General features: G+C 32.5%; 1 protein-coding gene across 4 annotated transcripts in view; it reads left to right on the top strand.

The window, feature by feature from the left end:
* The first annotated feature begins 641 nt into the window (after nucleotides 1-641).
* LOC142330560 (alpha-tocopherol transfer protein-like) overlaps nucleotides 642-17,957 on the top strand; it is a 75,793-nt gene continuing 58,477 nt past the window's right edge. The window contains exon 1 of one of the 4 annotated variants that reach the window (XM_075375920.1): nucleotides 642-846. The gene's annotated coding sequence lies outside the window, so the exon portion shown is untranslated. Of the gene's footprint in view, nucleotides 847-17,389; nucleotides 17,513-17,957 lie in introns of those variants that run through there. The other 3 variants (XM_075375919.1, XM_075375917.1, XM_075375921.1) reach the window with 3 other exon arrangements.

A 17,957-nucleotide genomic window follows, 5' to 3' on the forward strand; every position in this document is an offset into this window, starting at 1 on the left:
AACTACTTACTAATTGCATGACGCTTTTGAAATAAAAAAAAAATTACTATTTTTTAATTATTATTTACAGTTCCATATTTTGACACTTTTCAAACATACTTTAAGCATTCTTCATGCATATTTCAAGCGTTTTATGTTGCATATAATCCGATTTCTAATAATAATAAATTACTATTGGATTGTTAAGTCTTCATGATATATAGTCTAAAGTTATTCTAATATTCAAAACGTTTCCTCCCGAAAATTCAAGAAAATCTATTAGGAAGCTAGTACTTCTTGCTCTATTCAATTAAATTTAATTTATAACAGTATGACAACAGGTTTAATTGGGAGAACCGGTCTTATTTATTTTTTCTAATAATCAAGAACGAGTTTATTTATTTGTTACTAAGTCAACTATTTTTAAAGTAATATTATTCATAGATGAATATTAACACTATTACAAACAATTACCGGTGTAGTTTGTTTTTTTTTAAGCAATGCGAAAATTTAATTTCACTCCCACCTCTTCAAAACATACTAACCCCCTCCATTAAGAGAATTTTATTCTATACGACTACTCGTACTCGAAGGAAAAAAAAATGAATATTAAAAAAGTAACCTAACTTGACACTTGTATTTTGACGTCACGCTAATAAAGCCTATCTTGGTTACCTGGTTTTCTGCACATCATTAAAAAAGAAATAATACTGGACTGTTAAGCTGCCTTAACAATTACTATTTGTTAGATGTTAGTTTAAGTTACAAGTAACCTGTTCATTTCAATTCACGCAGTGATATTGTTAAAACTCAATAATAAAAGTTATAAGTTATTTTCACCTTATTTTATCTATCAAAGGCCTTTCAGTAAGTAAAATATAAATAAATAAATACTCGCATTAAAATATTCGTATTTTTAATACTTTCGTTATATATATATATCTATATATATATAGATATATATATTATTATTATTATTATTATTATTATTATTATTATTATACTTATTTTACATTTTAAAATAAGTAAACATTAAGAAAAATTTTTAATTCTATAATGATTCTTCATATTTTCTATTTTCCTTGTGTAATTTTTATTCTTTATATGTTAATAAATAGACATAAAGCACATAATTACAGTATATTTTGTATACATAAATTAATTTAAAAACATTGACGGAATGTAGTACCAAAGTATGCAGCATTGCAGCCGTGAACTTACAGAATTGAACACTACCTCGTAGTGTTCAAAACAGCCATTCTTAAATGAAATAAAATAGGAGTTAATTAAAAATGGGAGAAAATTAAAAAGTTATTCGACTAAATACACCTAAATTATTCATGAAAAATTATATAATTATACTGCCAGTTTTTTGAAAACAAATAACGATTTTTTATCATATTATTAGGCAAGTATTCAACCCACCGGGTTGGTCTAGTGGTGAACGCGTCTTCCCAAATCAGCTGATTTGGAAATCGAGAGTTTCAGCGTTCAAGTCCTAGTAAAGGCAGTTACTTTTATACGGATTTGAATACTAGAACGTGGATACCGGTATTCTTTGGTGGTTGGGTTTCAATTAACCACATATCTCAGGAATAGTCGAACTGAGACTGAACAAGACTGCATTTTACTTACATTCATATATCATTCTCTGAAGTAATAATATCTTACGGTTTGTCCAGAGGCTAAATAGAAAAAGAAAGAAAAAGAACCATTCTCGAGTATAAATAAAATGATGCAAATTAATAAAATCTGTTGCTTGTATTTATCTGTTTGTATTACGTGTTTTCAATGATACCATGAAATGATCTTAATTTTTAGGTACATAATACAATTTTTTTTTTTTTTGAGACGAGTTCGAGTCCCGGGCAGTTAGGCACAGAATTTTGGCACATAGTACATATTTCTACACCACAATCCCTCTTGCTGATTGTCATTAAGGACACTGGGTTTAAAAAATTCCATCTAATCTCACATGCCTTACTACAGGAAAAAATAAAAGCAAAATGGGTCTTATAGATAATTTTTTTTCTGCCGGTTTTCTTTTTTTTGGAATCAATTCAACGGGAAAAAATCTTAATCAATTAGGTTAATTATTGATGCTAATCTTCTAGAGGATTGGTAATAGCATATCGTTCAATTCGTATGCACTGAAATGTTTTCGTTTTTTTTTTTAGATATATATAAAATAATAGTATTTAATTGAGAGTATTAACATTGTTATCTTCATCACATAGACTTAATTAATAAACTTAAAATTTGAAAAAGTAAAATCTAAAAATTATTATTAAAATATCTCTTAGATTGGTAATTAATCATTACCGATATATATCATTAATAATTACAAACCGAATCGATTGCAAAAAAAATTGTATAACCTTAAGTTAACAGGAACGGAAATGTAACCTATTTAAATATTGATTTGCATGCGTAAATACAACCGGTTATTAATTACCATTGAATTAGTGGGTTATCGTTAATTCCTGGCATTATTATTTTTAGCATTTTTATAAAATTTTGAAAAAAAGGAAAAAGGTAATATTACCTTAAAATATGTTCATAAAGAACGAAAAATATTTTTTAAAGTAATAAAAACAAAAAAACGAATTGGCATTAATATATATACAGTACTTATAGGAGTTCCTTTTCACTGTAATGGTACAAATTTGTCCGTTTATGTACATGATTCGTTGTGTTCTTACAGGGAAACAAGTTGACCCTGTCAAATTTGTATGTAAAATTTATTTTTGTATCGGTTAATTAATGTTTTAAAAGTAATTTAGATGGTAGATACACTAATTACAATGTAATTACACTGAAGGTTATTGTTTTAAGAATCTTGTTTATTTGTTTTCTTTTTTTTATTAAAAAGGAAAGTTCAAAAGAATCATATATTTTTAAAAACATTATTTTTTTAATTGTGTTCTTTAATATTTAAACAATAAGTTTACTAATTAAATATATATGCAACGTACATTTTAGAAAAAGAAAAATAATATTAAAACTTCTACCACAGTGTTAAATTATTCTATTAAAAAAACCTTTCGTAAAAATTTTAAAGTTAATTTTTTCTTAAAATTGGAGGGAATGATTGGTAGAACATTTCTTTTTAATGTAAAAATAAAAATCAACATTACAATTTATCTTTACCAAATTATATTGTAGCATCTTCGTTCTTCATTCGGAAAGTGAATAAATCAGGCCATTTGGATCCCGGTTAGGCCTAAAATCTCATATAATGTGCTATAAATTTTCATATTTCATTTCTTTCCTATCAGGAAGATAATTCTCCCATAATAATCACGCCAAATGTATTCCGCTTAACCACACAAAAAAAAATAAGAAAAATGAGCACCAAAGGAAAAACTATTGAAAGAATTTAAAAACATTTAATATGAAGGTGATAGAAGTTATATGATCTCTGATAACGTGAGCTTTTAATCTGGGAACGGCTTTAGGTGTGTGACTTAAGAAATAATTGATTACATTCGTAAGCCGATCTCCTGAGCGGAGTGGTAGGATGCCTGCTTTTTATACGGTGTTATGGGTTCCAGTCAGGCATTTTACCTGGGACGTTTTTTTTACCTGCTACAAAAAAATATATTATCGTTCATTGGCAGCTATTATATAGAATGCCAGCCAGAAAAAACGGAATATAGAGGAATTATTAGGAGCTTTCTGTCCTTGAAGTCAATCATAAATATTCAACACATCTATTTTCATAGTTATGAAGTAATGAATTGTAGATATTAATTTGTGTAAAAAAAAAACTGTTAAGGTTTTTTAACTACTGTTTTAATCGTATACATCATTGTCATTCATAGGATGCAGCCGAAGAGTACGTAAATTTATTTTTGAAAATTTGAATTTTGATATGGAAATATGACTTTTTACTATTACATGCTTTTCTGTAACTTAGAATAGTTTAACCGTGTCCTCAAATCTTGCAACCTTAATTAAACTCATTTCCGACGTCATGCAATGGTGAAATGTTTTCACAGTGACAATATTCCATTGTTAATTTCATATATTTCTATATTTTATATATATATACGGAAATATACTAGCATTTAATGACGTTAAAGAATAATTTAGATCCGGAGTAACAGTGCAAGGAGAAAAGATAAAGATAGTACGATTTGCTGATGTTATAGAATTCTAGCTGAGAGTAAAAAAGATTTAGAAGAAACAATGAATGGCATGGATGAAGTCTTACGTAAGAACTACCGCATGAGAATAAACAAGAATAAAACGAAAGTAATGAAATGTAATAGAAATAATGTTGATGGACCACTGAATATGAAAATAGGAAGGGAAAAGATCACGGAGGTAGAAGAATCTTGTTATTTGGGAAGTAGAATTGCTAAAGATGGACGAATCAGGAGCGATATATAGTTTCGAATAGCAGTGGCGAAACGAGGTTTCAGTCAAAAATATCATTTTCTTACATCAAAAATTAATTTAAACGTCAGGAAAACAATTTTGAAAGTATATGTTTGGAACGTAGATTTATATGGAAGTGAAACTTGGACGATCGGAATACCTATGAACAAAAGATTAGAAGTTTTTGAAATGGAGTGCTATAGGAGAATGTTAAAAATCAGGTGGGTGGATAAAGTGACAAATGAAGAAATGTTGGGGCAAATAGATGAAGAAAGAAGCATTTGGAAAAATATAGTTAAAAGAAAATACAGACTTGCAGGCCACATATTAAGACATCCTAGAATAGTGGCTTTGTTTTTAGAGGAACAGATAGATGGGACAAATTGTGTGCAGGCAGACACAGTTTGGAATATGTAAAAAAAATTGTTACGGATGTACGGGGTGTACAGAAATGAAGTGACTGGCGCTAGATAGGGAATCTTTGAGAGCTGCATCAAACCCGTCAAATGACTGAAGACAAAAAAAAATATATATATATATATTTATATATAATACAAGGGGAACATCATATTGCTAGCTGCCCGGTGTGTGAAGTAGATGAGACGGAATTCCATGTGTTTTTTAAGTGTCCTCGCTTTGATGAAGCGAGGAGAAATATCATGCATTCTATAGGCCGTAAGGAAATATTTCTTCCTGAGGACCTGCAGCAAATTATGTTGGAAAGTCAGGAGAACTGGGTGGCTGTAGCCGGGTTGCCAAGGAGCATAATGGAAGATTTGTGCGCCTGGGAAGAGACCCACTTGAGTATGAGGCGTCGGAGGATAAGGGGGCGGACAGGCCCCCGGCGGAGCGCCTAGGGAATTCCCCGTGCGTGTGAGGATCGCTTGGGTGCGATGAGGCTGGATGCACTAAGCCCGTGTACTCGATGGCAGCCTCGGGTAAATAGTGTGTATGATTTGTGTGATTGAAGTGCATGATGTGTGTGTGTGTGTGTGTGTGTGTGTGTGTGTGTGTGTGTGTGTGTGTGTGTGACGATTGATCGTATGTGATGTGCAATATTGTATGTGATGAGAGTTGTATGATGTACTGTGTTCCTGTTCTCGTGCATGGCTGGTGCATGATTGTGTGTGAGAGCGTATTACCCCTCTCCGGATGAAATACTTCATTAGCAATAACAGGACGGGGTAGCCAGGGTGGAGGTTTAGTCGGTAGTGTGCAGGTATACATAAGCACCTAATAACACCTTGCGGAACCTGTTAGCGAGCCCGACACTGCCTAGAAGCCCGTAAATGGGGTTCCTCCACCTCGTAAAAAAGAGGGGGGAAACATCTTGAAGAAGGGAGCTGAATCTATAAAGTGCAACTATAGATCTGATTGATTTTGACTATCGATTTAGTATGAGTAGATCAGGTGGCTGTTACTTTACTTTTTTTGTTTATTCCTAATGTGTTCGTTGCAATCTCTTCATATAGTGAACGATAAGGCAATGAGATGCAGGTAATATGTGACGACATGTAAATGAGGTGTAGTCTTTTACAGACTCAGGCCGATCGTTATTAAGATGTTTGGTTAATTGAACCCCAACCACCAAAGTATACCGGTTCCCACAGTCTAGTATTCAAATTCGTATAAAAGCAGCTAACTTTTACAGGGATTTGAACCTCAAAATCTTCGATTTCAAAGATAAGTTTTAAACTGACTTGCTACGACGATTTAACCACTAGACCAGCCTGGTGGGTTAGGTAACTGTTGAAGCGGATTTTAATATAACTAGTAGGAAATTTACCTTTTCAAATTTATGTACACTAATCATCTGATTTAGCTGTAAATAACTTCTATTATATCATTTATAATGATGGAAACTAATTCTCCGTTATAGTATAGAATAAAACTGCATATAAATATTTTTTATAGCCTGAGGGTTACCTATATCGGAACTGATGAACAAACGTATACTTCCAATCAACTAGGAAAATAGCTGACCGCAGACTAAAATTGTATACCCGATGTAGAATAAGAGTAATTAAACAGGTAGATACTCCCTTAAAAATAAATGGTGGGACTCTGTCAATACCGGCTGCAGTGTGAGAACGCAGTGTCTGAATACAAGATTCAACATCTTCAGTCGTTATAATCGGAATATCAGCATTAGTGTCATCGAAAAACACCCAAAATCCATTCTCAAAATATCTTCTAGACAGGGCTTGTAAATCGACTGAAAATGCCTCCCGAATACTTAACGTAGATCTTCTGCGTCAACAATATCCAATTATCGACTTTAAGCGGACGAATTCCACCAGAGTACTTCAGTGCAGATTTTACGAATAAGTTTTTCGGCCTTCTCATGAGGTCACCCTCAGCCAACCTGGACCTTTTTAAGACATCATTTCTATAAAGAATTTTAGCATTTTCCTACAATTCCGAAAATTTATGATAATAGACCAGACGACCTGTTTTTTTTGGTTCAGTAAATAAACTGCTTTTTCTTCAGACAATTAATTAGGCTAAACGAAAACCATATAGGTAACTTTTTAGGTTCGGATCTACGTAAAGAAATATGCTTTCGTATACAAAAAGAAAGAATATTATTAAAAGCAGAAGCAGCTTCATTTGTATCAAATTACTGATAAACATTACTCCTTGATTTGAGTGTAGAACAAGATCATCGCCCTTACTATAGTTTAATGAATTAACAACACTATTACAAAGCGCAATTTCACTAAAGTAGAAATAAATTTCATATAATCTAACTGAATATCGACATTATTATTAGATAAAACGATATCTAGGTTGGATAACCTCCAACAGGTTAATTATACTGATCTACTTTAAGATCATCCATAAAATTAAACAATATCCCTTCTTCTTAGAGTAAAAGTGGACCCCACTACTTAAATGTTTACTATACCGTTTTATATTTTAGATATTAAAATCACTAATAACAACAACGTTATAAAAATTAATGTCTAACATATCGACTATCAGGCCCATCAGGATTTAAATAGTGGTTGATAAAAATATTACAACCTATCAAACTGTAATCCTCAATAGACATGTAATTACGATGCAAAAAAATTACAGCGAAGTTATATTATTTATCTATCCTGTAAACAACTTATTTTATAAAAAACTAGCCGGCCCGTCTACCCAGAACCTGAACCTAGGAGCTCAAGTTATCCCAGGCGAATCCCGAGCCAATTCAGTGGCTCCTCGGGGCCTCCCGTGGCCTAGGGGCTTACCCCATGCCAGCAGAACTACCCGTGGCGGGTAGAACTAGTATATTTATATTTTTAGAGATTTTTCAAGATGAAATTTATCTAAAAACCTTCTCAGTTATGTCAAGAAACATGGGTAAAAATTTGATTGCAATTGATCGACTAGTTTTTTTGTATATCCCGAACAAACAAAAACCCTCATCCTCTTTATTTAAAAGTATAGATTAATTGTTCTTACAACAGAGTGATTTTTACAACAGAGTCCTGTTACCCAATTTTAAATGTAATTTAAGAAAGAGAAATTTAGGTGGAATAAAAAAATGTATTTTTTACTAACAAAAGAGATTTAATAAAAAGCTATTACTTACATAATTATTAAAGAATATGCTCAAAATGCCTACCCCTTGCGGTTATACACGCACTGACTCTTTTCAGCATATTAGCAGAAACCTTTTTAAGAGTTGTATTGGAAATATTCGTGATTAAGTGTGTAATATTGACTTTAAGTTCATCAAGAGTGTGAGGATTGTTTGAGGATTGAAGGCCGCAATATAGCCTCACAAAAAGTTGTCAGGAGATGTGAGGTCTAGGGACCGTTATCGTTTACGAGAGACCTAAACCGACGGCAATATTGCAATCGCTTGTTTAAATCTGGAGGCTGAAGCTCTTGGACTAATCGTACGCGATACGGATACAATTTCAATTTTTTAGCGGCTTTCTGAACCCTTGAATATGACAAACCGACTTGCGTAGAAAGTTTTCGTAAACTTTTGCGTGGAGAATGGAGCAATCTTGTTTTCACTTTCTCTAAAACGTCATCTGTCAAGCGAGTTGGTCGATCGCTACGTTTTCTTTTGCAAACACTACCTGTCTCTCGAAATCGGTTTGCTAGCCTAGAAATTGACATTTTTTCTGACGGAGGAACACCAACAAATTTAATTTGAAATGATTCTTTTACACTCGCGTACGATTTCGTAGCAAAATATTGTTCAAGAGTGAAAAAACTCGTTGTTTTATGGCAAAAGACATTCTGTTCGTAACACGACCGGAAACGGCACAAAAGTTTACACAGCTCAAGGAGAATCAACTCACACTGCCGTATCTATACCGGTTGAGTAGCGCTACCAACTTCGTATCACAAAACAAAATTTCCCTTTCTTAGAAAAAAATTACCAGAAATTAATAATTGTGTAACAGGACTAAAAAACCACCCTACCTTTATTTATTATCTTCATTAAATACCTCCGTGGAAATTTCAGCTGTTTCAGACTGTTGTTTATAAAATGTTATTGTAAGCATAATTTTAAAAATTTAAATTATGTAGCTAGTATATTTACTCTATAAGCCATTGAAATAAATTTACGAGATTGATGGACTGAGAATCTGATACTGTTTTATTTATTAAAAGCTCCAAAGTACTTCGAAAAATATATAACATGTATTAAAGACTTCAAAAAGAAAGAAAGACAGAAGCATTAAAGTAAGCTATGTATAAATTTTTTACGAACTTGCAACGATGAGCTGCAAAGCTTTGAATTCCTGTTTTCTTTTGTTATAAGCAATACTTTATATATGTAATCAACCAGTTTTAATGACGTAAGTCAATCCATTAATTTGCTTCACCAGAATTTAAACGACCTATAATTAGTCAACCTTGTTTTTTTTTTGTTTCGTTTATTTAAAATTTCCCTTGCACTTTGCTTTTCAATAGTGGATTTTTAAACCTTTTTTTATTAACAAAATTACCATCTAAACGAAAAATGCGCCTAATTACTAATTAAAGCCAAGTAATCCTTCTAACTCCTGTTTAAGTAAAAAATGTTAAAAATAATTATCAGATGCCTTATTAATTAGATCTAATCAATGTCACTGTTACAAAAACTAGATCTATGTACAAAAACAAGTAAAATTCTTATCTCAGTTTTAGTACTTAAAATAACTACGCAGGGTTTCATAGTTTAAAATAACCAGGATTTGATTATATATAAACTTGTCTTTTTTTTATTTTTAATATTATAAATACTAATAAAATAAAAGTATGGAACAGATATTTTGATGAAGTTTTGCTAATGTATTACAAACAAATCCATTTAGAACACGATATACTGCTTTAAAATAAAATATTTATAATAAAAATATCGTATACACTTCAGATGTAAATTTGATTTTTTTTTTGTAAGTGGAACCGACGATATCAAGACCATGTAATGTGATGCACGTATATAGAATTATAAGATTCTCACTGTCCCTACCGATGCAGTATATTATATGTAATGTATATTGGGTTTGAAAGGTTTAAGACGAGATAGCTCAATGTTTGTTGATTTTATTAACGGTCCTTACATATCTTATGCAGAAACTCACATTACCTGCGCTATAGAAGACCATATAACGCGACGCATACATATCAGGATTTACTCTGTTCCTGCTTACCCGCCGAAAATTTTTTTTTAATTTTCAAACCGATGTATTCTGTCTAAAAAAATTTTTACCACTGCGAAAAGCAGCTGCGCCGATTGCAACAATGTTTATTTTAATCGGATTAATAGGAAAAAAGTTATGCGCGAACAAAAATTTTAAAAAATATACCGGTGGAATATATAACCTCCTTTTTTGAAGTCGGTTAAAGAAAAAACATAATAAAGACATATATGTAAAAATGTTGGAGATTGGAATGCAAGCATTGGAAAAGGCAGGGAAGGAAATATAGTGGGTGAATACGGGCTGGGCAAAAGGAATGAAAGAGGGGACCGACTTATAGAGTTTTGCACGATGTATAATTTAGTAATTGCCAACACCCAATTTAAAAATCATAATAGAAGAATATACACTTGGAAAAAGCCAGGCGATACTGCAAGGTATCAGATAGATTATATCATGGTTAAGCAAAGATTTAGAAATCAACTCGTGGACTGCAAAACTTACCCTGGAGCAGACATTGATAGCGACCATAATTTGGTGATAATGAAATGTAGATTGGGGTTTAAAAACCTGAAGAAAAGGTGTCAGATGAATCGGTGGAATTTAGAGAAGCTTGAGGAAGAGGAGGTAAAGAAGATTTTTGAGGAGGACATCGCAAGAGGTCTGAGTAAAAAAGATAAGATAGAAAATGTAGAAGAAGAATGGGAGAATGTTAAAAAGGAAATTCTTAAATCAGCAGAAGCAAACTTAGGCGGAATAAAGAGAACTGGTAGAAAACCTTGGGTTTCAGACGATATATTGCAGCTGATGGATGAACGTAGAAAATATAAGAATGCTAGTGATGAAGAAAGTAAAAGGAACTATCGGCAATTAAGAAATGCTATAAACAGGAAGTGTAAACTGGCGAAAGAGTGGATTAAAGAAAAGTGTTCAGAAGTGGAAAGAGAAATGAACATTGGTAAAATAGACGGAGCATACAGGAAAGTTAAGGAAAATTTTGGGGTACATAAATTAAAATCTAATAATGTGTTAAACAAAGATGGTACACCTATATATAATACAAAAGGTAAAGTCGATAGATGGGTGGAATATATTGAAGAGTTATACGGAGGAAATGAATTAGAAAATGGTTTTATAATGGAAGAAGAGGAAGTTGAGGAGGATGAAATGGGAGAAACAATACTGAGATCTGAATTTAAGAGAGCATTAAAAGATTTAAATGGCAGAAAGGCTCCTGGAATAGACGGAATACCTGTAGAATTACTGCGCAGTGCAGGGGAGGAGGCGATTGATAGATTATACAAACTGGTGTGTAATATTTATGAAAAAGGGGAATTTCCGTCAGACTTCAAAAAAAGTGTTATAGTAATGATACCAAAGAAATCAGGGGCAGATAAGTGTGAAGAATACAGAACAATTAGTTTAACTAGTCATGCATCAAAAATCTTAACTAGAATTCTATACAGAAGAATTGAGAGGAGAGTGGAGGAAGTGTTAGGAGAAGACCAATTTGGTTTCAGGAAAAGTATAGGGACAAGGGAAGCAATTTTAGGCCTCAGATTAATAGTAGAAGGAAGATTAAAGAAAAACAAACCAACATACTTGGCGTTTATAGACCTAGAAAAGGCATTCGATAACGTAGACTGGAATAAAATGTTCAGCATTTTTAAAAAATTAGGGTTCAAATACAGAGATAGAAGAACAATTGCTAACATGTACAGGAACCAAACAGCAACAGTAGCAATTGAAGAACATAAGAAAGAAGCCATAATAAGAAAGGGAGTCCGACAAGGATGTTCTCTATCTCCGTTACTTTTTAATCTTTACATGGAACTAGCAGTTAATGATGTTAAAGAACAATTTAGATTCGGAGTAACAGTACAAGGTGAAAAGATAAAGATGCTACGATTTGCTGATGATATAGTAATTCTAGCCGAGAATAAAAAGGATTTAGAAGAAACAATGAACGGCATAGATGAAGTCCTACGCAAGAACTATCGCATGAAAATAAACAAGAACAAAACAAAAGTAATGAAATGTAGTAGAAATAACAAAGATGGACCACTGAATGTGAAAATAGGAGGAGAAAAGATTATGGAGGTAGAAGAATTTTGTTATTTGGGAAGTAGAATTACTAAAGATGGACGAAGCAGGAGCGATATAAAATGCCGAATAGCACAAGCTAAACGAGCCTTCAGTAAGAAATATAAGTTGTTTACATCAAAAATTAATTTAAATGTCAGGAAAAGATTTTTGAAAGTGTATGTTTGGAGTGTCACTTTATATGGAAGTGAAACTTGGACAATCAGAGTATCTGAGAAGAAAAGGTTAGAAGCTTTTGAAATGTGGTGCTATAGGAGAATGTTAAAAATCAGATGGGTGGATAAAGTGACAAATGAGGAGGTATTGCGGCAAATAGATGAAGAAAGAAGCATTTGGAAAAATATAGTTAAAAGAAGAGACAGACTTATAGGCCACATACTAAGGCATCCTGGAATAGTCGCTTTAATATTGGAAGGACACGTAGAAGGGAAAAACTGTGTAGGCAGGCCACGTTTGGAATATGTAAAACAAATTGTTAGGGATGTAGGATGTAGAGGGTATACTGAAATGAAACGACTAGCACTAGATAGGGAATCTTGGAGAGCTGCATCAAACCAGTCAAATGACTGAAGACAAAAAAAAAAATGTAAAAAAACATAATAAATTCAACTTTTTTAATATCAACATAAAAAAGCTGGCAAAATATTGCATTATAATAGACTGGAAAGTCAATTATAACTTGATAAAAGTATAACATTTTTATAATAAAGGACAACTTTTATGAAAGTAATGAAAAAATTGCTTCTCATTTTGTGTCCGAATAAAATATATAGCTGCCAAAGCTACTTTAATTTTAGTAGCCCTTTAAGTAATAAAGAAACAACGAAAAACGTTTTAATAATAAAAATTAAAAGAGTTGGCGCCAAAAAACCAAATATATATATATTTAGTAGAGGAGAATAAATTTTAAGAAACTTTTTTTTTAATATTTATATATAGTTTAATAATTTTCCGTAAGTAGAATTTTTTCTAAATATAACATCGCCTTCAATAAAAACTAAAACACAAAAAAGAAAACTTTCAAAAACCTTTTTCTGCAGTTTAAGTACGGGGTCTATAATTTAAAAATTTGTAGAAATTTCTTGATAGATCTACGTATGAAATATAACTTCAAAATAATTTTTAAAAAATATTTAAGGGAGCTAGAACAAAAGAACAAAAACATATACTTAAATTTTAAGATTTGTGATGAATTTTTTGAAATTCTTTTTTTTTTTGTATTATTTATACATGCATTGTAGGTAATAAATTTGCTTTAATAAAATTGTCTCTAAAATAGCTCTGTCTTGAAAATAGCTCTTGTCTAAAATAGCTCTTCGAAATTGATTTTTTCACTCCTTTAATGAATTTCTAAAAAAGTAATATGATCAATGCTCATATACAGAAATATTTGAGCCAAATTTGAAGAAAATCGGTGTAGTCAATCCTGAAGTATAAAACTAGCAGTGCGACACACATACTTTTTTTTTTGCATTTACGGACGCCTAAGCAATGTCGGGCCCGCTCCAACAGGTGCCGCAAGATGTTATTAATATGCGTATGTAAACCTGCGCACTACCGACTAAACCGCCACCCTTCCTGGAACCGCTAACGAAGTATTCCTTCTAGAAGGGGGGTTACACGCCCACTCACACACTCATACGCCATAGTGCAATCGCAACATAATAGGAAAATCAATTGAAACACATCAGTTACAGCAAACAGGATACGTCACCGTACATCAAGATACAGAAAACAGATTATGAAACTATATACAAAGAAAAAAGTCACACAATATATACAAATACAAAACAAGAAAAACTCAAGAAAACAAGTCTCACAACAATATAAAAATAGAAAAATCATAAAAAAAAAACAGCTAGAACATAAAAAAAAAGCCTGAAAAGAGACATTCATTAATATTACACGATCAGTGCAACAGAACAATACTAAAAATGCATAGATCGGACAGAAAAAAAAACTCTGCAGCTGAACAGCAAAACCTCACAGAATGCAGAAGATACAAAATACTACATACTACAATAAGGCCCCAAGAAAAAGGGAATTAGCCCGAGATCAGAAAGACAGTATACATCAAAAGCAAAATACTCAAATATATACGTAAAAAAAAAATTACAGCAAACTTTCATCATAAACTAACTAGGGATATATACGTACCCCTGCGGACACGCCATCAGATACGGGAGCGGAGTGTCCGGGGCCTTTTCACGTCAAGGCGACCCCCACATGTACGGGGGACCCCCTAGTCGCTCATTCGCGAACCTGTCCGCCCCCGTATTCTCCGACACCGCCTATTGTTTTATGATTCCTCCCATGCTTGGAGGTCTCTCATCATGATTTTCAAATACGTAGTGATCGCCTTCCAGTTTCTTTCTTTTCTATCATTATGTCCATCAGCTCTTCAAGCTGGAACATCACTTCCCTGCCTAGTATGTCAAGTAGTTCTGTCCTAGGTCCTTCGTATCTCGGACAGTGGAAGAACACGTGGTATGGCGTTTCCTCCTCCTCGCATACCGGGAAGTTCTGTTCATCGTCGAGGCCGTACTTATGAAGGTATGCTCTGTATCCCCCATAGCCCGCCATAAATTGGGTAATCCAGGGAACCATGAGCTCTCCCTCGCCAGCATCTTACATCTCTCACCAGGCGCTGTGTCCGTCTGCCTTTTGTGCTGCCGTCCCACCGTTCCTGCCACTTGTTCTCCATCTCCGCCGTCAGTGTGCGTGTCCATCTTCTTCTGTCTGCGGGAGAGAGGGCCCCAAGCTCACGTAATCTTATACGTATTTCGATTACCAGATCTATCGGAAGGATTCCCGCAAATACTTTTATCACATCCTTCGACACGGTCCTGTATGCTGCCGTGATTGTTAGGCAGCGCCTCCTGTGTAAGGACTCCATCATGCCTTTGTACTTTTGGTACTTCTTTACTGCCCCCCCCCCATACTACTGCTCCGTAGAGTAGCGTTAAATAAACTACGCTTACAAGTAGTTTCCTCGTTTGCTGCCTCGGGCCATGGCAGTTCGGGAGAAGGGTAGCAACTAACTTCCTTGTTCTTTCTGCTTTTTCACATGCCTCCTTTACAGTGACACGCATACCTACATACTTCTATACGTATCCACGCACACACATACAAGTTTTTTTTTTTGTCTAAATGAACTAGTTAAGACCTTAAAACGTAAAAATATGCAAAAATTCCGATATCCCATTTTTGACACTATCACTGTAGTTTCCCCTTTAATAGCTATTTTGACTACATTCACCTTGAAAGTAAATAGTAATTTGCTGTATTAATCCATAAGATTATAGCTTAAAGAGTGATTAAATGAATAATTTAACAAAATAACTTCAAAAAATGTTATAATATATAAGCTTTACTTATTAAAGATACAAATAGATAATTTAAATACAAAAATAAAATTAATAAATTCGCAACATTAAAAAAGACAAAAATAATTTCCATATTCCTTTAAATTAAAATTTTTACCAACAATTCTCTAACCAATAGACCGGGTTAGTGTAGCGGTTAAACTCGCCATCACAAAATCAGCTGATTTTTTAAGTCGAGAGTTCTAAGGTTCAAGTCCTTGTAAAGGAAGATGCTTTTATATGGATTTGAATACAAGACTGTGGATATCGGTGTTCTTTGGTGGTTGGGTTTCAATTAACCACACTTCTTAGCAGTGGTCGACCTGAGTCTGTTCAGGACTACATGTTTAGCGTTATATTTAGACTTATATTTACAGCTGAAGGCCTAGCAAACCGATAGCAGTAATTGCATTTGCCTATACATCACACCCAGATCTAGCAGCAAGCTGGAAAAACTGGTTGAAATATATATCAACAATTTTCTTTGAATTTATGTCGAAAAATAGATAAAAAGAAAAAAATAAATCTTTTTATAATAAAGCGGTTTTTATAAAATAAAATTCAAGGGAAAAAATATAAAAAGTTTTACTTAGATAAAAACGTTTTCATAAAACATTTACCATTATATAAACGTGAGAAAAATATCTTATTCTACTGTATAATATTACAAAAGAATGAACACATGTATTACATTTAAATATAAAAAATGTGTCAATATTATAAATCAATAGCAACAAATCTTTTACGCTTGGAAAGAAGTCCATGAATAAAAATCAATGAAAATATTATAAATTAACAAATAAAATTTGAATATGGTAATTAGCCAAGGGAAATAATATTGTATATGTAATTAAAATGATTAGAAAGTGTATATTTTTTATTTTTAAATTCAAATTATGTTGCCAAAAATAACTCATCTGCAATACTAGCAGAACGGTTCATTTATTTCAGTGGCTTCGTAAGTAAATATACGTACTACTTACGTAATTCTATTTTTTTTAAATTATGCATTTAATAACATTTTATAAACAATCTGAAAAAGTTGTAACTTCCACGGAAGTACTTAATAAATAAAATGTGATAAATATTAATTTTTAATAAAATATGTTGTTTACAGGAAAGATAAATAATGTAATTTTAATTGATGTAGTTTTTTTGCATTGTAATTAATTACATATACACCAAGGATTCAGTTGGTTATGTAATGTTTTCTGCTTTATTTTTTATTTATCAATATTTACTTTTTTTCTTCAGCTCTGAATTTAATATTTTTTTCAGACATTAAATTATCCTTATCTAAACTCTGCTGTCAAATGTTACGCGTGATCAAACCAGTTTTCCTTGTATGTTTTTACCTATAAAAAGAGTATTAAATATTCATATCATTAGTAAACATTTTTTTTATTATATTGAAGATAATTTGATCACGTGTCATAATTATATGGATCTGTTTTTTTTATGAATCGAACAAAATACAACCCACCAAAAAAAAAGCATATTATTCGTTGTTCTAATTAAAATAGAAAGAAAGTAACGAAGATAATTTAATAAATACGAAAAGTTTTATCATAAACTGAAATTTATAACATAGTAAATCAATTTTTTTCTTTTCTTTTTTTTGGCACTGAAAATATACCTTAAACTATTTTTCACCTTTCAATGACCTTTAAATCTAAGCATTTCTGAGAACGGGACACAAGTTTGACGATTTCTTCGTTGAAGAACGGTTCCTTGAACCAGTCGGTTTGATCGACGTCTACATCGTTTGCATACGTTCCGTTAATAAATTCCTTTAATTTATACAAATGATCGCGGAATGTGCAGAGGATGGTCGTAAATCTCTCATCAAAACTTTTTAAAATTATTTTCAGTGTTTTGAGGATACGCGTTATCGTGGAGCCCAGGTATAATGAGCAGATTAAAAGTTCAAACCTTGTTTGAACTTTTTTGGTTCGGTCAGGGATTGCGATATAATTTCCGCACATTTTCCTCGTCACCCCAATTTCTTCGATACGTTTCAACTAGCTGTCGATGAAATTAAGCCAAGTGAATGTTTTTTTTTTTATTTTTTGCATTTAAAAAACGAATCAACGATTGTATCTCGGATTGACGGTTGGAATGGTTAATGAAATTCTACACAAAAATAACATTAAACGGCTTAAAATTGATTGCGACGTGAGACAAGTTAAGACATGTTTCCGACCAGAATACATTCCAAAGCGTCAATATTAATACAAGTAAAAACTTTTCCTCGTATAAACTAATTATTAACCCGCTGGGCCATTTTCAATTATACAGGAATGTAAAAAGAGGAGAAAAATCCCCTTCCGCATGCCGGAAGGCGGATGTAAATTTCACCGGTTCTAAGTAAGGGATAAAAAAGATTTCCACTTAAAAGTTAAGAAAAACTTCAAATTTACTCAGTACGACAATGGTTGCATGTTAAAAAAGTTTTATATGTTTAGCATATGACAACCCCCATCTTCTTACA

This window comes from Lycorma delicatula, chromosome 9, assembly GCF_047948215.1.
Source record: "Lycorma delicatula isolate Av1 chromosome 9, ASM4794821v1, whole genome shotgun sequence".
Taxonomy (NCBI): Eukaryota; Metazoa; Arthropoda; class Insecta; order Hemiptera; family Fulgoridae; genus Lycorma; species Lycorma delicatula.